Here is a 24,024-nt window from a genome sequence, read left to right as displayed (position 1 = left end):
ACATTCTTCAATGAACTGGAATAACTAGTTCTAAAATTCATATGGAACAACAAAGGACCCTGAATAGCCAAATAATCCTGAGAATGAAGAATAAAGCAGGGGGGATCTCGCTTCCCCACTTCAAACTCTACTACAAAGCCACCGTACTCAAGACAATCTGGTACTGCACAAGAATAGACCCGTAGACCAGTGGAACACAATAGGGACTCCAGATATTAACCCAAACATATATGGTCAAATAATATACAATAAAGGAGCCACTGACATACAATGGGGAAATGACAGCCTCTTCAACAGCTGGTGTTGGCAAAACTGGACAGCTACATGTAAGAGAATGAAACTGGATCACTGTCTAACCCCATACACAAAAGGAAATTCAAACTGGATCAAAGGCCTGAATGTAAGTCATGAAACCATAAAACTCCTTGAAAAAAACATAGGCAAAAATCTCTAGGACATAGACAGGAGTGATCCCTTCATGAACATATCTCCCTGGGCAAGGGAAACAAAAGTAAAAATGAACAAGTGGTATTATATCAAACTGAAAAGCTTCTGTACAGCAAAGGACACCATCAATAGGACAAAAAGGCATCCTACAGTATATATTCATATATATATATTCATAAATGACATATCCAATAACGGGTTGACATCCAAAATATATAAAGAGCTAACCAACCGCAACAAACAAAAAGCAAATAATCCAATTAAAAAATGGGTGCAGGATCTGAACAGACGATTTTCCAAAGAAGAAATTCAGATGGCCAACAGACACACAAAAAGATCCTCCACTTAGCTGGTCATCAGAGAAATGCAAATTAATACCACAATCCTGAGATATCACCTCACACCAGTAAGGATGGCTACCATCTAAAAGACAGCCAACAACAAATGTTGGCGAAGATGTGGAAAATGGGGAACACTCCTACCTTTCTTGTGGGAATGTAAATTAATTCAACCATTGTGGAAAGCAGTATGGAGGTTCCTCAAAAAACTCAAAGTGGAAATACCATTTGACCCAGGAATTCCAATCCTAGGAATTTACCCTACGAATGCAGCAGCCCAGCACTATTCATAAGAGCCAAGAAAAGGAAGCAACCTAAGTGTACATTAGGAGATGAATGGATAAAGAAGAGGTGGTACATATACACAATGGAATATTATTTAGCCATAAGAAGAAAACACATCCTACCATTTGCAACAACATGGATGGAGCTAGAGGGTATTATACTCACTGAAATAAGGCAGGTGGAGAAAGACAAGTATCAAATGATTTCACTCATATGTGCAGTATAAGAACAAAGCAAAATCTTAAGGAGCAAAACAGCAGCAGAATCACAGAACTCAAGAATGGACTAACAGTTACCAAAGGGAAAGGGACTCGGGAGGAGGGGTAGGAAGGGAGGTATAATCGGGGGAAGAAAGGGGGCATTATTATTAGCATGTATAATGTTGGGGGTGCTGTACAACACAGAGAAGACTAGTAGTGGCTGTACAACATCTTGCTATGCTGATGGACAGTGACTGCAATGGGCTATGTGGTGGGAACTTGGTGATGGGGGGAGTCTAGTAAACATAATGTTTCTCATATGATTGGAGATTAATGATACCAAAACAAAAGTCATTACCATGTCCAATTTCATATACGTTTTATTCTATGTTATCATCTAGGAGTTTTACAGTTTTGCACTTAAAAAAAAAAAAGAAACACAAGTTGCTTCGAGGAAATGGAGCAAGAAGAATATCTTGCCAAACAGAAGTGCAGGGGTAGCGTTTTCCCTTTTTGAACTAAAGTGTGTGAACTTTAGTGCACATTATCCATTGAGCAGGTAGAGTGAACGCTGTTGAAGTATTGGCTTTTATAGGCAATTGGTGTGCATGTGAACCGTGTGGTGTCACAAAAGTTAGGTGTACACTTTCCATCGAAGACTCTCTTAGAAATTTCCTCTAGTCACATTACTTTGCTCATTCATTTCAGTTCTTGGTCCTCACCTCATATTCAATCGTTTTTACATGAAGATATCAAATAGTACCATTTAACATTTTTTCATACATATTTCTGTTAAGCTCCATAAAAGGAGATTTCCAATAGTCAATGGTATTAGTTTTCATGGTCTGGTAAGTTAGCTCTTAGGAGGAAAGGCCCAGAGGCCATCTAGCTATTAGTAGACTGGGTTTGGAATTTCCCAGCAAACTCATTGTGCCTTCAAAAATTAAAGTCACTAGTGTTCAAATGCTCTTTCATTTGAAAGCAATGTGAAATGAATAAAAATAATCACCATTAACTGTTTGCTGCTGAACTAGCCTATGATGGGGCTAATTAAAGAGGCTGGACAAGAAAGGGGTTACAAATTACTTTTGCTGGGGCACTCTGGTGGAGATGAGTGTCTTGGAGGATAAACACTCAGTTTTTCACTGGGCTGTGAACTTAACTGGAGTGTATCAAGCTCAATTTATTAACCCAAAATTTGTACCCTGTAAGTTAACTGGGCAATATGGGGCCCGGACATCATAGCTCACTGCCAATTTCCATAAAGTCTATTTAGTTTGGTTGGTATTCTAAAGGAAAAAATTGTGTGTGTGTATACACATACCTCAGAGATAACTGTTAAGTTCAGTTCCAGACCATTCAATAAAGTATCTCAGTAGAGTGAATCAAATGAATGTTTTGGTTTCCCAGTGCACATAAACGTTGTTCACACTACACTCTACTGTTAAGCCTGCAATGAAATTTATGTATAAAAATACAATGTACAGACTTAATTAAAATTACTTTATTGCTAAAAAATGCCAACCATCATCTGAGCTTTCAGAGAGTCATAATCACTGATCACAGATCATCATAACTAATATAATAATAACGAAAAAGATTGAAACGTTACAAGCATTACTAAAACCTGACACAGAGACACACTGTGAGTAAATGCTGTTGAAGAAACTATGTAAGGTTGCCATAAAACTTCAATTTGTAAAAACGCATTATCTTCAAAGTGAAATAAAACGAGGTAAGCCTATATATACACTCCAACACACATACACATGTGACAGATATATGTATTACACTGGCTTTGTTGTTCATACCGATGCTCAGTGAAACGTGTTCTGGAATCAACCGTCCCTCCTCAGGGAGGTCAACCAGAGGCAGAAGAAAGAACGAGGTCTCCTGTGCAGTTTAGACGTGAGCAGCCTCACTAACCGGAACGATGGACGGATCCGCTGCTCCACCGGCCTCTTTATGCCGATACACACATCCTGTTCCTCTGGGGGACGGCCTAGGTCCGGGGGGGGGGGGGGTGGTTTGCGGAAGTACCCGGAACTGTTTGCAAGGTTCCGGCAGCCCGGCAGCTGAGAGCTCCTTCGGTTCCGTAAGCGCCCGTTTCTCCTGCTGTTTCGGAGAACGAGCGGCAGTGATGGCTCCGGTGTCTGGTTCGCGCAGCCCGGAGCGGGAGGCCGCAGGCTTCGGGTGGGGAACGCCGCAGTTCGTTGAAGAGCCCCAAGCCCAATAAAGCCACCCGCTCCCTGCGGCGCCGCCGCTCGCGCTCGCGTTCTTGCTCTCGGTCGGGAGACCGGAATAGCCACAGCCAAGGCTCCCGAAACCAGTCCTGTCGCTCCCGCTCGCGGTCACGCTCTCGAGAGCGGCCCTCTGCGCCACCGGGCACCCCCTTCGCTTCTGCCTCCTCGTCCGCCTATTACGGCGGCTACTCGCGCACCTCCGGGGGCGACAAGCCGTGGCCTAGCCTTCTGGACAAGGAGAGGGAGGAGAGCCTGCGGCGGAAGTGAGTGACACGGGCGCACCTTCGCTGTGAGGAGCCCACCTGCCTTCGGAGTCCGCCTCGTCTTTCATCTTTCTAACTATTGGCATTTCGTGCTCGCTGCCTGCCTGTGTCCATTTTCTTCCCTTCCTTCAGTCTACCCACGACAACACCTTATTCGCCCTTTTCTTCCCTTAGACTTTCACCCACCCGAGGGCCGCATCATTCAGTGCCCTGGTCTCTCCCTACCCTCTTGTCCGCCCCCCCCCCTTATTGTAGCAGACATGGCCGAGAGCCAGACCTACGGGAATTGAAGCGTTTGCTTGGTTTTGCCATAATTCGCGATCATGTTTTTATGCCCCACAAGTTCATGGAAAGGAGGAGCACTACTTAATTGATCATAAAATTAGCAGTGCCAGGCAACTTGTTGAATGGTCAGACAGGTTTGAGATACCATGATATGTAAGTGGCAATATTTTTTTAGTGAGTTGGGGAAGACTGAGATAAGGGGTTTAAATTGGAGGGTAGAAAAGCCTCTGAGAGAAGATGACTGAATGTAGAAAAACTGATCTTCTAAACTGTAGGTTAGCCTAAATTGAGAAAGGTCTTGTTGAGATCAGCCTTCATTGACAAAGACCTTGTCAGTCTTGACTATGAAAAATGAGGTCAGGGTGTTCAGGTCTCCTATAAGGAGAGTGAGTACTGGAGTGGAAGAACGGATAAATTAAGAAGCAGAAAGGGAAAGAGTTATAATTATTTGCTGTGTAAGTGTTAATATCTAAAGCTTGAGTGTTAAATTATCAGGTACCGTAGTAAGTGCTTTTACATGTACTGTGTTTAAGAAAAAACAAGAAATATAAAAGTATTACAGGCATTGAGGGTCAGGTTAATGTCCAGTAGCTGGGAGATGTCTTCTTGAATCTTTTCCCTCCAGAAGTGGGAAGTAATAAGGCATAGTGATGAAGAGGAAAGGCTTCAGAATTAGATCGCCCAAGTTTGAATCAGTGCTTTCCTAGGTAATAGTGTTAAGTTACTTAACCCCTGTGGGCTTAATTGCTTAACTACTTAAAAAGGGATAAAATTAGCACAAAGTCTCTCAGAGCTATGTAATAATTTAGGGCCTGTAACATAATAAATAGTCCTTAAGTGTTAACTGTTAGGGTTTGGTGCATGGGGGCAGAGAAAGTAAAAAGAGGCCTGAGTTAGGTTTGGAAACATAACTCCCCAAATAACATTTTTCAGGAAGTTACCCCCAGACTGTGTCATTCAAAAAGCGTCCAGCTTCTTAATGGACAATCCTCACCAAAGGATGTTCGGAACCTCTCAGGTGAAATTTGCATTTGTAGATTTAATGCATATAAAATAAATAATTCATCTTAACAGTACAATTAAAGCCAGGTGGCAGCAGGGATGAGACCTTGACTGCATGCTCTTTACTGCCTATCAGGCATTCTTTCCCTGGTATGCAGGTTCCAGGTTCAGGTTTTTAAGTATGTCCCCTTATAGACTGTTTTGTCAGTGGGGTAACCTGAGTCTAACTGTGTGATTATACAACCTTTTCCCATGAATAAAGAAGTAAACACTAGTTTACTCAATCAAACCAAAATAAATTACATTTATATTGCAAAGGTGTTTTTTAAACAAATAGAGTCACATGCAGTTAAACTTTGTGTAATTGAGCCCTACTTTTTTGTGTTTGTTTATTATGAGAGATAGCAAAAATTAAGAAAAAAAAATAAAATGAGAAAATTTTTCCATGTCCTCCAAGAGCAGATAGAGAATGTAGTCCTTTTCTAAAAAGGAACTAGGGAAAACAGCGAAAACAAACCCTGTATGCCACTTAGTACAATTTTTATTAAAAAGTTTCTTTCATTTTCAGTGCTCCCTTAATTTTCTACTTGTAATGCTTTATTTTTTAGCTATCTTCTTTGATTCCTGAGTTTCTTTAAATGGAATGTTTGACCAAATCACAAATAGAGACTTCTATTTACTCTCAATAATGTGTATAAGCATATGAAGTTACTTCCAAATGTAAAACTGTTTCTGTCACATTGCAGAAGATGAAATGGGCAACTAGGAGCTCTGCCATCATGCAGCAGAAGGGACACACTTGACAGCCTCCCAGGCTCTTTGCAGTCTGTACAATTTGACAATACCTTCAAAATATCAAATTCTCTGAGTTTACATTTACACAAAGTTTTTATAAATTTAAAGTTTAAAATGTAAAGGGAAAATAGGACTTAACTGTACTTCTTTGAATTTGATGATGTATTTAGTAAACAGAATTTAGGCCATGGAGTTATAATTTACACACCTATATCTTCTAGGAGATTAAATGAGAGAGAGAGAGGATTGGAGAATTGGGAGCTTCTGAAGTATGAGGACTTCTCCAAAGAATCCAGAACCAGAGTAAGTGATTGAAAGTTTTTTGTAATAAATCCCACTTAGTGATGATGAATGATCTTTTCAATGTATTTTTAAATTCAGTTTGCTGATATTTCTTGTTGAGGATTTTTGCATCTATGTTCAGTAGAGATATTGGTCTGTAACTTTTTTGTAGTATCTTTGTCTGGTTTTGTTATCAAGGTGGTGCTGGCCTCATAGAATGAATGTGGAAGCTTTTCTTCCTCAAGTTTTTGGAATACTTTAAGGATAGGTATTAACTCTCTAAATGTTTGGTAGAATTCCCCTATAAAGCCATCTGGTTCTTGAATTTGTTTCTTGATAGTTTTTGATTACCAATTCAATTTTGTTACTAGTAATTGGTCTGTTCAGATTTTCTTTTTCAGACTTGGAAGATTGCAGGTTTATAAGAATTTATCCATTTCTTCTTGATTGTCCAATTTGTTGACATATAATTTTATAGTAATCTCCTATAACCATTTGTACTTTTGTGGTGTCAGTTGTAACTTCTCTTCCTTTATTTCTGATTTTGAGTCCTCTCTCTTTTCTTGATGAGCCTTACTAAAAGTTTACAATTTTGTTTATCTTTTCAAAGAACCAGCTCTTAGTTTTATTGATTTTTTTTGATGTTGTTTTCTAGTCTCTATTTCATTTATTTCTACTTTGATCTTTTTTATTCTTCCCTTTACTAACTTTGGGTGATCTTTTCTTTCTAATTTGGTTAGGTGTAAGGTTAGATTGTTTATTTGAGATTTTTCTTGTTTCTTTAGGTAGGACTGCATTGCTATTCCCTCTTAGAACTGTTATTTTTGCATCCCAAAGATTTTGAACCATTGTGTCTCTATCTTCATTATCCTAGAAGTACTTTTTAATTTCCTGTGATTTTTCTTTGACCCACTGGTTGTTTAGTAACATGCTGTTTAACTTCCATCTATTCGTGTTTTTTTCCAATTTTTTCCTTGTAATTGATTTCTAGTTTCATAGTATCATGGTCAGAAAATTTTCAGTCTTCCTAAGTTTATTTCAGTGATTTCGATTTTTTAAAATTTATTGAGACTGGATTTGTGGCCTAATATGTGATTTGTTCTGGAGACTGTTCCATGTGCATTTGAAAAGAATGTGTGTTCTGCTGTTTTGGATGTAATGTTCTGTATAAGTTAAGTCCATTTGGTCTAATGTGTTGTTCAAAGCCAGTGTTTCCGTACTGATTTTCTTTCTGGATGATCTATCTATTGATGTAAATGGTGTGTTAAAGTCCCCTACTATTAACTGTATTACTGTCAAATTCTCCCTTTATTCCTGTTATTATTTATATATTTAGCTATCCCTATGTTGGATTCCTAGGTGTTTACAGTTATTACAACCTCTTCTTAGATTATCCCTCTTATCAGTTACAGTTACAGTCTCTGTTTCAAAGTCTATTTTGTCTGATGTAAGTATTGCTACCCCAGCTTTACACATTCAGATTGAAAGTTCTATCACTTCAGCACCTTCACATTTAGTCTGTTTGTGTCTTTAGGTTTGAAGTCCATCTCTTGTAAGCAGCATATAGATTGCTTCCGTTTTTTTATCCATTCAGTCGCACAGTGTCTTTTGCTTGGAGCATTTAGTCCATTTACATTGAAAGTAATTTGATTAATTGTTTTCTGGCTGTTTTTGTAGTTCTTCTTTCTTGTTTTTTTCTCTTGTTATTTGATGGCTTTCGTTAGTGTTATGTTGTTTTCCTTCACTTTTTGTTAATTTATTATAGGTATTTGGTTTGTTGTTACCATGAGGTTCATATATAACATCATATGTATAGAGCTGTCTTTTATAAGGTGATGGTCACTTAAGTTCCAACACATTCTAAATGCACTACATGTTTACTTGCCTCACCCCACCCATGTTTTATGTATTTGGTATCATATTTTACATCCTATTATTTTGTGTATCTTTTAAGTAATTACTGTGGATATAATTAACTTAACTACTTTTATCTTTTCACCTTCATGCTAGCTTTGTAGGTGGTTGATCCACTATTTTTACTATATGTTTATCTTTGCCATGGTGCTTTTCCTTTCATGATTTTTCTGTTTCTAGGTATGGCCTTTTCTTTTCCATTACGTAAGTCCCTTTAACATTTGTTAAAGGGCTGGTTTGGTGCTGATAAGCTCCTTTAGCTTTTGCTTTTCTGGGAAACTCCCTATTTCTCCTTCAATACTGAGTGAGAACCTTGCTGTGTAGAAGTGTTGGTTGTAAATTTTTTTCCAGTGTATTGAATGTATCATGCTACTCCTTTCTGGCCTGTAAAGTTTCTGCTGATAATTCAGCTCATTCAAGAAATAACAAGTATTGCGAGGATGTGGAGAAATGGGAAACCTCCTACACTGCTGGTGGGAATATAAATTGGTGCAGCCATGGTGGAAAGCGGTATGGAGGTTCCTAAAAAGACTAAAAGTAGAAATACCGTATGACTCAGTCATTCCACTTCTAAGAATTTAGCTGAAAAAATCACAATCTCTGATTCAAAAAGATATATGTACCCCATGTTTGTTTCATGTTATTTACAGTAGCCAAGATATGGAAGTAACCTAAGTGTCTGTCAATAGTTGAATGGATAAAGAACATATGGTACATATATACAATGAAATATTACTCAAAGCATAAAAAAGAAAGAAATTCTTCCATTTGCAACAACATGGATGGACTTAGAGGGTATTATGCCAAATGAAATAAGCCAGGCAGAAAAGACGCCATATGATTTCACTTGTATGTGGAGTCTAACAACCAAACAAACAAAACAAAACAATAGACTCTGAGACACTGAGAAGTGACTTGTGGTTACCATGGGGGAAAGTTTGGGGTTGATGGGTGAAATATGTGGTGGTGGATAAAGAGGCACAAAATCAGGGATGAGAGTATAGCATAGAGAATACAGTCAATTCTGTAACATTTCTGTGTTGACAGGTAGTAATCACACTAGTTGGTTAGAGGATTGAATGATGTGTATAACTGTTGAATCACTGTACTGAATGCTTGAAACCATTGTGATATTGTATATCAACTATACAACAAAGTACTTCAAAAATTTTTTTAAATTAGTTCATAGTGTTTTTGGGGTACACTTATGTGTAACTAGTTGTTTTTCTCTTACTGCTTTTAAGATTCTCTTATCTTCAACTGTTTACATGTTGATTGTAGTGTGTGGCACGTGAGTCACTTTTGGTTCACCTTATTTGGGACTCTCTTTGCTTCCTGGACTCGGATGTCTACTTCGTCAAGTTTGGAAAGCTTTTAGACATTATTTCCTCAAATAGGTTTTCTGTTTCTTTCATTCTTCTGAAACTCTGTTAATATGAATGTTAGTATGTTTGATGTCCCAAAGGTCCCTTAAGCTTAATATTTTCAATTAATTTTTTTTTCCTGTTTCACTACTGTACATTTCAGATCACTTAGCCATTCTTCTGCATCATTTAATCTACTGTTGATCACCCTCTTAATTTAAAAAAATCTTTTTTATTGACATGTATTTGACATACTAGTTACAGGTGTACAGCATAGTGATTTGATATTTATATACATTACAAAATGCTCATCATGATAAGTGTTGTTACCATCTGTCACCCTACAAATGTATTACAATATTATTGGCTATATTCCCCATGATTTATATATTTTTAACTGGAAATTCGTACTTCTTAATCCCCGTCATTTATTTCACTTTCCCCACTCCCCACCCCTCTGACAGCCACCAGTTTGTTCTCTGTATTTATGAGTCTTTTTCTAGGTTTTTTTTTTTTGATCCCACTTGCAAGTGAAATCATATGGTATTTGTGTTTCTGTGTCTGACTTATTCCACCTAGCATAATACCCTCTAGGTCCATCCATCATGTCTCAAATAGCAAGATTTCATTCTTTTTTATGGCTGAGTTATATTCCTTTATGTATATGTGCCACATCTTTATCCATTCATCAATCGATGGACACTTAGGTGGGTTCCATATCCTGGCTATTGTAAAAAATGTTGCAATAACCATATAGGTTCATGTACATTTTCAAATTAATATTTTCATTTTCCTCAGGTAAATACAGTAGTGGAATTACTGGATTGTATGATATTGCTGTTAATCATTTTTTGAGTAATATCCATATTATTTTTCACAGTGGCTACACCATTTTGCATTCCCACCAACAGTGCACAAGAGTTCCCTTTCTTCCGCATCCTTGCCAACAGTTGCTGTTTCCTGTCTTTTGGATAGTGGCCATTCTGACAGGTGTGAGGTGATAGCTCAGTGTATTTGTGATTTGCATTTCCCTGATGACTACTGATGTGGAGCATCTTTTCATGTTTTGTTGGCCAACTAAATAGACAGACAAATGTGTATTCAGTTCCACCAATACGTTGGATATTCACCCCTTATTGGATTTATCAGTTGCAAATATATTTTCCCATAGGTATTTATATGTGCTCTAATATAAATATCCTCTCTAATGTGTTTTTCATTTTACTTACTATTTAGCTCTGAATGTTTTTTTAATAATATTTTTTATCTCTTCTTTAAAGTTCTCACTGTGTCCATCCATTTTCCTCCTGAGTTTGGTGAGCATCTTTATGACCACTACTTTGAACTCTTTATCTGGTGGATTGCTTATCCTCTGTTTCATTCAGTTCTTTCTCTGAGGTTTTTGGCTTACCTTCCCTTTGGAGTATACTGATTTCCTCATTTTGTCTGATTCTCTGTCTTTGTTTCTATGTATTAGGTAGATTAGGTATATTTCCTGGTCTTAAAGGAGTGGCTTAATGCAGAAGATGTCCTATGGGGCCTCCTAGTGCAGACCTCCCTGATCACTTGAGTCAGGTAACACAGGGGAGTCCTCTGTGTCAGCTGCATACACCCTCCTGTTGTGCCTGGGTCACAGCTGGTGTAGACATGCTGATGCACAGGGCTGTGCCCTGGTCCACTGTCTACTAGGCCTGACAGTGAGTGCTAAAACATGCTGGATGTGAGGCTGGCATCTGGCCCATCTGCAGTTGCTGCAGCCCACTGGTGGGCAGGGTTGGCCTTCAGTGCAACTGGCCATGAGGCCCATCTGCAACAGCTACTGGCACTGGTGTGTGGAGCAGGCCTCTGGTGTGTGGGTGGCTGTGAGGTCCAGCTATGAATGTTGCAGGTGTTCTAGTGTATAGGGCTGATACTCTGGGGTGGGAACACTTAGCCACTTAGCAGCTGTACTGGTGCTGGCCAGGGTCATCCACCAGGTGTGGCAGGGTGAAGAGCTAATTGGGAGGAGTGCCAGGGCAGGCAGGTTAGTGAGACAATTCTTCAGGGGAACACCAAGGACATGCAAACGGTTCCAGTTGATAGACAGGTCATAAGTGGCACCTGCCAGCACCAGGCAAGCCTAGTAGAAGGGATGTGAAAAAAAAAGGTGTCCATCAACATTTCCATCCCAAGAGAAAATTGCAATAGATCCCTGCCCTGCCTGCACATACCCCAAGATTAGTCAATAGGTTTCTTTCATGTGTAATCCAGGAACTTTTCAAAATGCTGCCTCTGCACTGAGATTCGGAGCAAGGGACATTGTATGCACACCATTTAAGAGTTTCTTTCTTCCCTCTGGGTATCCCTGACATAAGTCCTATTGGTTTTCAAAGCCAGACATTATGGGTGCTCATCTTCCCAGTGCAGGTCCACCAGGCTGTTGGGCTTGGACCTCTTGTTCCTTAGAGAGGGTCTCTGTGGTCATCTTATCCCTCCTCCTTGTGGGTCACCACCCCAGGGGTGTACATTCTGACTAGACCATGTCTCTATTCCTCCTACCTGTCTCACTGTGGCTTTTCCTTTATGTCCTTGGTTGTATAAGATCTGTTCTGCTAGTCTTCTGTTTTTTTCTCAGGTATAGTAGCTCTATAGGTAGTTGAAGATTTTGGTGTGTCCATGGAAGGAAATAAGCTCACGATATTCCTATTCGGCCATGTTGATCCCCTCTTCTATACAACATTTTCTTCATTCACTCATCCACCAGTGGACACTTACATTGTTTCCGTATCTCACCTATTGTAAATAATGTTGCTGTGAACATGGGGATGCATATATCTTTTCAAGATGGTGTTTTGTTTTCTTCAGATAAATACCTGGAAGTGGAATTTCTGGACTATATAGTGGTTGTATTTTTAATTTTTAAGGAACCTCCATTAAAAATTTTAAGGAACCTGTTTTCCATAGTGGCTGTACCAATTTACATTCCCACCAACATTACATGAGGGTTCACTTTTCTCCACATTCTCACCAACACTTGTTATTTCTTGGGTTTTTGGTAATAGCTACTCTAACAGGTGTGAGATGTTATCTGCATTTCCCTGATAATTACTGAAAGTAAGCATCTTTTCGTGTATCTGTTTGCCATCTATATATCTTCTTTGGGAAAATTTCTATGCAGATCCTCTAATCATTTTTTAATTGGATTGAATGGATTTTTGCTATTGCTATTTTTTCTTATTGAAGTGTAGTTGATATACAATATTACATTGGTTTCTGGCATAAAACATAGTGATTCAAAAATTAAATACATTACTAAATGCTCACTCTGATAAGCTGTCACACAAAGATACTACACTATTCTTGACTGTATTCCCTATCCTGTACTTTTATCCTCGTGATTAGTTTATTTTTGTTTTTTTACTATTGAATTCTATGAGTTCTTTACATATTTTGGATATTAACCCCTTATCAGATACATGATTTGCAAATAATTTCTCCCAATGTATATTTATTGTTGATAGTTGCCTTTGCTGTAAAGAAGTTTTTAGCTTGATACAGTCCCACTTGCTTATTTTTTCTTTCTTTGCTTATGCTTTTGGTGTCATATTTAAAAACATCTGTCAAGGATGTCAAGGAACTAACCACCCATGTTTCTTTCTGGGAGTTTTATGGTTTTTAGGTTTTAGATTCAAATCTTTAATCCATTTTGAATAATGTTTGTGTGAGATAGTGTTCCATTTTCATTCATTTGCATATGGCTGTCCAGTTTCCCCAGTACCATTTATTGAAAAGACTGTCCTTCCCAATTGTGTATTCTTGCCTCCTTTGTTGTAAACTAATTGACCGTATATGAGTAGATTTATTTTTGAGCTCTCTATTCTATTCCTAGAGGCATTTTTTAAATGAATATACCAGTATGGTTTTGTTCAGAAGATTTTGCTATATCAAATTATCTGAAGGCTTAATGCTTTCTCTTTTTCCTAACTTTTTTTCTCATTGGTGCTGTTCATAAGCTTCTTCCCTGTCTTCCATTTCTGTGTCATCTTTAGGTTGAGTTGATACAGTGAGTTTGACAAATAAACTTGTCATTTGTGACAGGGTGATAAAGCATTATTATCTAAAGTTATTCTTACAGCTTTTGGAAAACACTCAGAATCTGCACTCAAAATATTAGAGTTGGAAGGAACCCTAAAAATAATTTCTAGGCAATACCTGAATTGTTCCAGATGTGATCTTCAGAGGAAAAGATTATATGATATAGAAATTCCCTTTTAAATTATTGTAGAATTTTAATAATGCCCATTTTCAGAATTTTTTGCAACAGAATGATATCTTCTGCTGTATTTTGTCAGGTGCTTCATGCTCTGGGGAGACAGACAGGTGCTGCTCTGCCGTGTGGCCTTTGCACAAAGAGAATAGAGTTAGGAAGTCCTCCCACAGCCTTCTTGACTACAGTTCTTTGAGTTTCCTTATGGTTCATGACCTTCACCTGGTGGTTTCTTTTGAAAATACTAATCTCATGTGCTGCTTTCACTCAGTAAATAGCACTTTGTAGACTCTAAGGCATTATGCAATGTAAACAATTATTATGTTATTATGAAGGTGGTAGATCCTTGAACTGTACAATTGTAAATGCAGTCCAGTGCTTGCTTTTAATATTTCTCAATCAGTTTGTTTCTGAAAATTTTCAAGCCTATACTTTTATACTCCATGGTCTATATTTCATCACTTTTCTGATGCTTATAACTGTTTTCTTTAAATTCACCTCTGATGAACATACACCAGTGGAGGACGAAGGGCCAAAGAAAAGTACCACTTCGTCTTCTACCTCAGAAGGTATTCTTTAAATACAGAGCTTTTTTTATTGAGGAGTTACAAAACACATTTATATATAGTTGAATATTGGACGTTGCTTTTATTCAAATTGCCTGTCATATATTCCTTTTCAGTATTTCAAATATAATAAAATTGGTACTCAGAAATTCCTCTTTAGAAGTAAGTTTTTTATTTCTGCTTTATGTAGAAGAAAAGAAGAAGAAGAAATCTAGTCATTCAAAAGAAAGGTCCAAGAAAATGAGAAAGAAAAACTCATCTAAAAGAAAACATAAGAAGTATTCTGATGATAGTAACAGTGACTCTGATTCTGAAACAGACTCCAGTGGTAAGAAAGACAGCATCATTCTGCAAACCTAGCTTCCAACCAAGTTGTGGTTCTTAAAGCTTATTTTAGAGGAAGGTTTTAAAAACAACAATAAAGGACAAGAGTTTATGAACACTCACTCACTGTGCCAGCCACCCTGCTTAGTACTTGATATTCACTATTGCTGTTCAGTACACACAGTGGTAACTGTTGGATACATCTTAGAGATGGGAAATGGAGGCATAGAGCAGTTTCCAAGTACCGCACTCAGGGACACACAGTTGGGATTCACACCTAAGCAGTATGGCTCCAGATTGGTTGTGTGTAATCGCACAAGGCATGTGGCATGGGAGCAAGTTGGGGTTGGGTTCTGAGACACGTGGTGCTGAACCAAACCATACAGGCTGTGTCTGCTCAGCAGAGCAGCTCTTCTGTGAAATTCTCACACTCAGTGGGCACCTTTGTGCAGTTTTCAAAAAGGCACATTGTAAAAGACCCCTTCCCGGCAGCTGATTATGAAAGACACCTCCTGTAGGGTGGCACATCACAATAAGCCATCCTTTTGTGCCCTCTCCTGGCTGTTGCTGGACAGAGGGCGCCTCCACTGGGGACACATGACACAAAGGTGCTCCTTCCGCTGATGTCACCAGGGTTTCCTGGCCCCCCTTGTCACTTTCCTTCCTCACTGCCAGAAGACTGAACTTCTGTAAAGCACAAATCCTAGCAGGTCAGTCCCCTACTTAAAGTCCTTCAGTAGCTCTCCATAGCCGTCAGGGTGAAGTTGGGTCCTGACCGATGCCTCAGTAATCACATAGACCTGGGTCTCTCTCTTGCAGCATCCTGTAGCCTGAGAACTACTTTCTGTCTCCTCAGTATTCCATGGCCTTTCTCTTGATTCTGTTACTTGGCACAGAGAGTCTTATCTGCCCACGACACCAGACCCTCCCTCCATGTGGCTTGGCTTACTCATCTCAGCAATGGGTGTGCATTGCTTTTTTAAAAACCTGGTTTTTGAAAGAACTAGCTTAAGAATCACCTTCTCCTGGGCAACCATTCCTCAATCACCCTCCCCAAATCAGCCTGCTTTTGATACTCCTCTATATGCCCAGAGCACCCAAGGTTTAACATTTGTTAGCATTTTGACATATTTGTTTCAAATGTGAGTTTTTGTGGAGATATTCAAAGTAAATTACAAATATCACTGTACCATCCTAAATATTTCTATATACACCTCTAGAACACAAAGACATTTCCTACTTAATCACAATACTTTTATCTCATACAATACAATTAATAATAATGTCCTGTATCACTGAATACTTAGTGTGACTTTAATTCTGTGTCCCCAATGCCTAGCACATTTGTTGATGAGTAGCAATAAATGTTTGAATTAATTTCTATGTTTTAACAAATAGGGCAATAGGATATTTATCTACTCAAAAGTTTTGGGGTTTTGGAGTTTAAATTTTTTAACTATAATGTGGTTTAATTTGCAGATGAAGATGCAAAAAGAAGAGCAAAGAAAGCTAAGAAAAAGGAAAAAAAGAAACGCAAATTGTCAGTTTGTCTTTCATTTTTTATTATGAAAAGTTCAAATATATATAAAATTATGTAAGATATTAAGTAAAATAATATGATGATCCCCCATGTAACCATCACCCAGCTTGATAATTATCAACTCATGGGAAGTCACCATTGCCCCTATTATTTTGAAATCAATCCCAGATATCATTTCATCCAAAAACCAGCATGTTTCTCTAAAAGATAGACATTGTTTTTTAAAAAAACCTAACCACAATACTATTATCATGTCTGAAATATTTAACAGTAATTTGCCAGTTCTCAGTTTTTTGTCCAGTTTATACAAATTGGGACCCAAAGTGCAATTGGTTGATATATCTTGTACATCTCTTTAAATCAATAGGTTCCCCTTTCTGTCCCTGCATTTTATTCATTGAAGAAATACAATCATTTACCTTAGAATTTCCTGCAGTATGGATTTTGCTGATCATAGTCTAATAGTGTCCTTTTAACATGTTCTCTGGCTTTTGTGTTTCCTATAGATTGATAGTTAGGTCTAGAGACTTGATGGAGTTCAGATGTAAATTTTTGGCAGGAGTACTTTTTAGCTGGTATTGCATACTTCTATCAGGAGGAAAATAATGTCTGGTTGTCTCTCTTTGTCATACTAACAGCCATTGATGGTCATTGCCTAAGTGGGATTGCAAAATATTGATAGTCTAATTCTGGCCTACATTCTTCATTTATTAGGTAGCATAATTCTATAAGAGAAGCCTTCTATCGGCTATTTGGTTACCATGAAATATAGCTTATATAAGAAGGGCACGATAATAGCTTACTTCAATTTTTTTTTGTTTTATGAGTTTTCAAAATAATGATTTGCTATCATTATGAAAACACATTTGATATATTTTTAAGCTATTACACTTTAAATTATTGATGCTCAAATTGGTAAAAGCTGTTTTTTAAACACTTGATTTCTATTGTCTTTCTGTAACATGAAAATTGTATTTCATTTGCCCCTGTAGGGATCTTTTTAATAGGGAAACATGATTTAGTTAAATAAGTTAGAAAAAAATTTTTAATTAAAATTATTTTACAAGTTTGAATAAGAATGATAATTTACATCATTTTAATCAGTCTTTTCATTGCCTTGAAAAAATGAGATGGCCTTTAACATGGGAATATTAAGTCAATTTGTATCAAATTATAATCATTACAGGAAGAAATTCAAGAAAAAGAAGTCAAAGAAGAGCAGAAAGATTCCAGTGATTCAAGCTCTAAAGCTTCTCAAGAAGAGTTTCTGGGGTACCCCTGGAATGATTGTTAAGTAGGTTGCTTCTGATAGACCCAGATTCAAAACCCAAGAAGCATACTAACCGAGTAGTCAAAGTGTGAGTATGTTTCTGAACATCCTTCAAGCAGAGCCTGAAGGACTCTCAGATTTAGTTGGCCCAGAGGCTCCAAAAACACTTGTCTCTCAAGATGATAAACTTCTGAAGTAAGTAACAGTATATTTATAATATCTAAAGTACCTTCCCAAAAGTATGGCCCTAACTTACCTTTCTAAGCTTATCTCCTTCTACTCCTTTGTTTATACCCCAGGTTCCAACTGAGAAGAACTGAAACTTCCCTGTATTTACTGTTCACTTTCCGACTTTGTGCCTTGTTCTCCTTATTTCTTCTCCCAACATGCCTTCCCTTCTATTCCCAGCCCTGGTTTCTTTACTGCCTCCAATCTCGCCCTGTTAAAATCCTTACCTTCCGTCAAAGCCCTTTTCAAAAGGACGGGGCATGTGCAGATTCCCAGTACCTTTCCTCCATAGGTAGGTATGATTCCTACCCCTCTTTAATTCTGTAGTCTTCACAGCATTTTTTGTTTCTTTTGTGCAGTGAATTGCATATTCTATTTTGGGTTGCTATTAATATCCTTATCAATATGTAAATTCCGCAAGAGAAGAGATTACTTTTGTATTACAGACTTTGAGTTTAATTGGTATTCAAGAAGTATTCAATGAATTAAATGAAGGGATGGTAGTTTTTAAAGTCCCCTTGAATGAATGTTAATAGTTGTTATTATATAGCATTATTATTGGTTATAAGTCTAAAAGGTATGTAAATTTGATATATATTTTTCTTTTTTATTGAAGTATAGTTGATACACAATATTATGTTGGTTTCAAGTACACAGCATATTACTGCAGAAGTTACACACCTTATTAAATCCTCACCCCAACTAGTGCAGTTACTATCTGTCAACATAAGAAGATGTTACAGAATCATTGACTATATTCTCCAGGCTGCACTTCCATCCCCGTGACCTATTTATATTATGATTGAGATTTTTGTGCCCTTTTATCTCTCTCACCCTCCCCACTCACCCACCCCAACCCTTCCCCCATGGTAACCACCAGTCACTTAGCTGTGTGTCTCTGAGTCTACTGCTGTTTTGTTCATTTTGTTTTGTATTGTTTTTAGATACTACAAATAAGTCATATGGTACTTTTCTTTCTCTGCCTGGTTTATTTGTCCATGTTGTCACAAATGGTCAGGTTTCTTTCTTTTTTTATGGGTGAATAATATTATATTGTCTATATATATATCACATCTTCTTTATTCATTCATCTGTTGATGGACACTTTGGTTGCTTCCAGAGATATATTATTTCTTTACTTTTTTTTAAGGGAAAAGGAATTCACTAGATGCAGAAGCCATAAACTCAAGGTCTATAGGGATAAGTTGATCCGTAATTGTAAACCATGAATCTGTACTCAATATCATAGTTCTTTTGTTCTTCCAAAGTATGTCTGCATTTCTGGATAGATATATAGGTCACAGTGCAATGTTCACTAATTAAAGTAATATTGGGTTTCCCAGCATGCTGCCCTCAGCAACAGTTATCCCTACTGTTTTGTGAGAGAAAGTGGTTTTTTTATGCTTTCTTTAGAAGATCACCTTTTTGTAATGGACCTTTCCTGAATTCTGAATTACTTTGTAGCTATGGCCATGCTCTGCTACCTGGTGAAGGTGCAGCTATGAATGAATATGTAAAGGCTGGAAAACGTATACCATGAAGAGGTGAAATTGGCTTGACAAGTGAAGAAATTGCATCATTTGAGCGCTCGGGCAATGTAATGAGTTGTAGCAGGTATGTTCTTGCCATTGAGGTTAGTTTCCAAGATTATATCTTTTCTTCTTTCTTACTTCCAGAATTAGGTTTTAGTGATTGATTTTCATTAAGTGATCTTTCCAAATGAAAAGTAGAACATATTAGCATAGTATTGGTTTTATGGTTACAAATGTGGTTGCCTAAAATTCCAGATATATATGTACCTCCATCTCAATCTCAGCTGTATCTCCAGCTTCAAAGAATCGGTCTTTCCAGTGTCCTTTCCTAGTTTGTCTTTTAGTTTAGACAGTTTATCCTCTGAGAATATAGTCAAATTCAGGTATTTATCACTGCCCTATGAGGAATGTGGCATTCTGGTAGTTAGGAAAGTGTTTTCATACGTCAGTGTTCCTGTTTTCTGAGTTTGTCTCCAGTTCTCTGTGGAGTCAGAGAACATGGACCCTGTAGTTCTCTGTGTACACTGAGATTTGAGAGCAGAAAATGGTAATGACAGACATCAGATTCAGCATGGGAAAATGAATACCTGTAAATAACTCAAAAGAAGAATGAGAGAAAGACACAAACAGGCATTTGATAGAAAAAGAAATGTATATGGCTTACACATACAAAAAATCCTCATTATCATGGGAAATGAAGATCAATAGCATACTGACGTACCATTTTACACCCATTTGATAGACAAAAATTCAAACACTACCAAGCATTTGAGAGGATGTGAATCTACAGGATCTCTTAAATATTGCTAATGGTGGTATAAACTGGTACAGTCATTTTAGAAAACAGTCTGAGATTGTCTTGGGAAGTTGAGCATTCATATTCTTTCTGACTCAGCAACTCCATACCAGAAACCCAGGAGAAAATTTTTCCCATGTATTAGGAGATGTGAGCATATGTTTATTACAGCATCATTCATGTGGCACTTCTTGTTCCACATAAACTGCCCTGCTCACTGTACCCTGAGCAACCTAAGTGCATTGTAATCTCCTTGACTGTCCATCCTGCCACTCCCCGAGCTTCACACTAACCTTAAAATGATTTTCCCCTCTTGCCCTTTATTGTTTTTTTCTATTTTTCTAGACATAGCTAAAGCTTCATTTTGAACTAGTTATGTGGGATTGAGTTACATACACAGTTAACCCTTGAACAATGCAGGAGTTGGGGGTACCAATCCCCATGCAGTTGAAAATTATATAAGTTTTGATGCCCTAAAAACTTTATGAGTAGCCTACTGTTGCCCAGAAGCCTTACTGATAATATAAACATGTATTTTATATGTTATACATATTATATATTGTTGTATTCTTACAATAAAATCAGCTAAAGGAATGAAAATGTATTTTGAATTTGTTATAAATCTACAAAACACTTTTAAGTATACTTATTAAAAATAATCTGCATATAAGTGGACCTTCAAATCCATGTTGTTCAAGAGTCAACTGTACATTAAAGAGGTAAGTTTTCATGAAATTGTCCCTCCAAATCAGTAGGCCTTTTGAAAGTAATGTAATGGTTTCCCTCTGCCTCTGCCCTTATACTTCCTTATTTGGCCCTTGTGCTAAATCTCTTCTTTCTTTTTTCTGAGCTACTAGTGGATTCTAAGGAAGTTAAATCCATCCAAAAACTCATCAGAAACTCCACTATAGATTTAGACTTGGTTCCTTTGGTTACATGATAAATTAGAACCTTGAAGAAGCTGATCATCAACTTAAATCTTTTCATCTGTCCTACTATTAATTCCACAAAGGCAAATGCCGCATATCATCTAGAAAGTTTAATAATTTGCCCATTTCTGATTGTTCTACTGGAAACAACAGGAAAAGACTTATGCCTGTAGTATCTTAAACGAAATGCATTCCTAATGTTGACAGAGCATCATAAATCATTATTTGAATACTAGAAATGAATCAAAGGATGTATCAGTTGGTAAAACAAATGATCTTTTGAAAATTGAAACCATAACGATAACAGTTTCTATTTCTCAGCTTTCAAAATATGCCACCCATTACTAAAAAAGGATTAGTGTGAAAGTACCATGAGAATAATTACTGAGAAATTAAGCCAAAAATAAAATAATCTCCAGGTATCACCAAATGGAGACTGTGCAACTGCAGAAAGAAAACCAGATCAATACTGCTGTTGAGCAGAGAGCCCTGGCATCCTTTAACCAAGAAGAGAGGTGATAGAGAGAAAATGAGATCCTGGCCAGTGTTTGAGAGATGGTATACAGTAAAACTAAAGGGAAAGATGACAAATAAGGATTTTCTATTTGTTCAGCATACATTTTTAACAACAAGAAAGAAAGTGAGGGACACACACACACATATGTACACAAAAAGATTACTATGATCTGAAAGCTTTCAGTGCTACTGTGCCTTCTGTTTAATTCCTTCAGTCCTTCAGTAAGAAGCTGCTCATTGGTAGAACTTTAGCATGATCCTTGGGTTATTTTGGATTGTCCATAATAACTTTCTGGTTTAAATATCGAGATTATGAATGGAATCGTACTGGGGAAGGTGAAATTGAGAGAAAGTGTCAGTGAGAGAGAAACTTTACTCTCACACCATGGGACAGTACTACTATTAGCTCCATGTGATTCCCCACCCTCACCCCCACCCCACATGCACTCATGGGAAATTATTATTCATGTACATTGAATATGTTACAAATGGACTTGTAGAAACTCACAGGAGGCCACTTTTGTTAACAGAATGAAGGCATTGCTGTAAAAAGAAAATCTGGAATTTGAAAATTGATTTGTATAATACCATATATATTCTGCTCTCAAAATTATGTGTATTTGTTTTAGTCCCTACAACCCCCCCAAACCAACAAACAAACCAAAATGCAGACTAACCCATAGACTTATTGAGTTGAAAATGTGATCATTCATTCTTAAAATTCTTAATAGGTTACACTTAAAAATGGTTTTCAAATATAAACTATTGGGACTACTGTTGTTCCAATGTAAGTACATTATTTCCTTCTAAGCTGTGCTTAGGTCACTATTTAAATACTGAAAATGATTGACAGTGAATTATGATCACGTTTCGTAAGGATGAAGCTACAAATGATGTTGAACATATTTTAAGTCTGTCTGTTATGTAATAAGCATATTTCATCTTAAACATTATTAAACCTTTCAGTTTATTTTTTGTATCTGTCATTTGGTTTAATCTTTTCCTTTGTATAGAAACCGCTCATTTATCACCTTTTTATGGCTGCTATTGACTTAAATTTAGGAGAAAAGAAAAATTACAAAACTAGGAAATTGTGATCTGTTTCCATCCTTTGTTCAACTTGAGTTGGTAGATAACAAGTATGTTAAAGGAGGAGGACAGTGGAAGTTTTGGCCGTTAATGTATTAAGATCGTTTTGAGTTGTCTTATTACTATGGGCCTAGGATAAATTTGAATTTCCTGAGTGATGGGGAAATTTGGAAACTGCTGTTATAAAATACCCTCCTTTTGTAATAGTTCAATGTGGTTTTTTCAAAGTTTTAAAATACAGCAGTCATATTTCAAAGTATAGGTCAAAAGTTTTACTGTTTGACATATGCTCTAGGAAAATGTCTACCTTTAATCCACAACTAATGAACGAAAAACTCAGTTGGCATGTAATAACACTTAGGACCCCTGAATTTGAAGTGACTTCTATTTATCATTGTTGCTAATAAGTCTGTCATTTCCAAAAGTTAGGAGAAAACTAGGCCCCAAATTTATGAATCATAATCCATCTAGTTCCCTGTGTAATAAACCCTATATTTATAATCCCTACTTAAAAATTTTGTTCTCTAAGAACATAGTTTTTTGTTAATGATTCCTGGAAACTGTAAGAGTTTGTTCTCTTTAAGTAAGCAAGGTAGTTTATATGCAGTAACTTCATGAAATATGAATATTGTGGATTTTCAGTGGATTCTCCTATGACCTCCACAGAAGAGATGTTGTTGAGTCAATGAAAACATTATTTCAGAACTTTAACCTTTCTTTCATCAGGTTTTGTTCAGCAAAGATCAGTCAAAGAATAGCGTTGGGACCACATTCCTTGGGAAAGAGGAAGGAAGAGTAAAAGGGCTAACAGTATTTTCAGTTAGGAGAGTTACTGCTTGAAACTGTTCAGGCATCTGAGCCAGAAGTCAAATTAGGAGGGCTGTTGTATTTGAAATATACTTTTTGTTCTCCAAAGAGACTTATCTTGTTTTCCACCTCCTCACCTGTTGCTCCAATAATATTTTCCCTACTTTTATATTTACTGTACAAATGTAACGGTTAATAAAAGAAGAAATAATAATTACCCACAGTCTTACCACATCAACTGTCTTTAGGATTCTGTGTTCCCTTCCAGTGCTGGTCTACATAAATACATATTCTGAGATGCCTGCAAGTAACTGCTTGTAATATAATCTTGTCTTTGGTGTTTTAAAACTTTGCAGCCAGGCAAGGCAGCCTCAGAGGGATGGTAGGAACAAGTGACGATCTGTGCGAAGATGGAAAGAAGACAAAAATAAGTAAGGGTGGCGACTGAACCTTCCCAGTTTCATTGCCTCCAATCCTCAAGTCACCTTGCTGCCATCACAGTGTGCTGCTATGGGGTGAGGCAGCATGGCCCACTTCAGGTTCAGAATGTATTGAACAGTGAGGCTGAGCTTGCAATAAGTGGAAGGGGTCTGTGAGTAGGGAAACCCTTCAGACTGGTTGTATTAAGAGCTATAGAAGTGTTGCCATTTTCCTTTCCCCAGCTATTCCTGTGAAGAGACATGTCTGGGCTGGAGAATTAGGCTCAAATGGGAGAACAAGCAGCCAAGTACCATTTCAGTTTGGTCTGATTGGTAAATTTTAG

General features: G+C 37.4%; 1 pseudogene; it reads left to right on the top strand.

Annotated features, from left to right (window-relative positions):
* Positions 1-3,410: 3,410 nt before the first annotated feature.
* Positions 3,411-21,443, top strand: LOC130682086 (NF-kappa-B-activating protein-like; annotated as a pseudogene).
* The last annotated feature ends 2,581 nt before the right edge of the window (positions 21,444-24,024 follow it).

The sequence above is a fragment of the Manis pentadactyla genome, chromosome Y, assembly GCF_030020395.1.
Source record: "Manis pentadactyla isolate mManPen7 chromosome Y, mManPen7.hap1, whole genome shotgun sequence".
Classification (NCBI taxonomy): Eukaryota; Metazoa; Chordata; class Mammalia; order Pholidota; family Manidae; genus Manis; species Manis pentadactyla.
The sequence above is the reverse complement of the archived record's forward strand: the minus strand, read 5'-3'. Positions and strand labels throughout refer to the sequence as shown.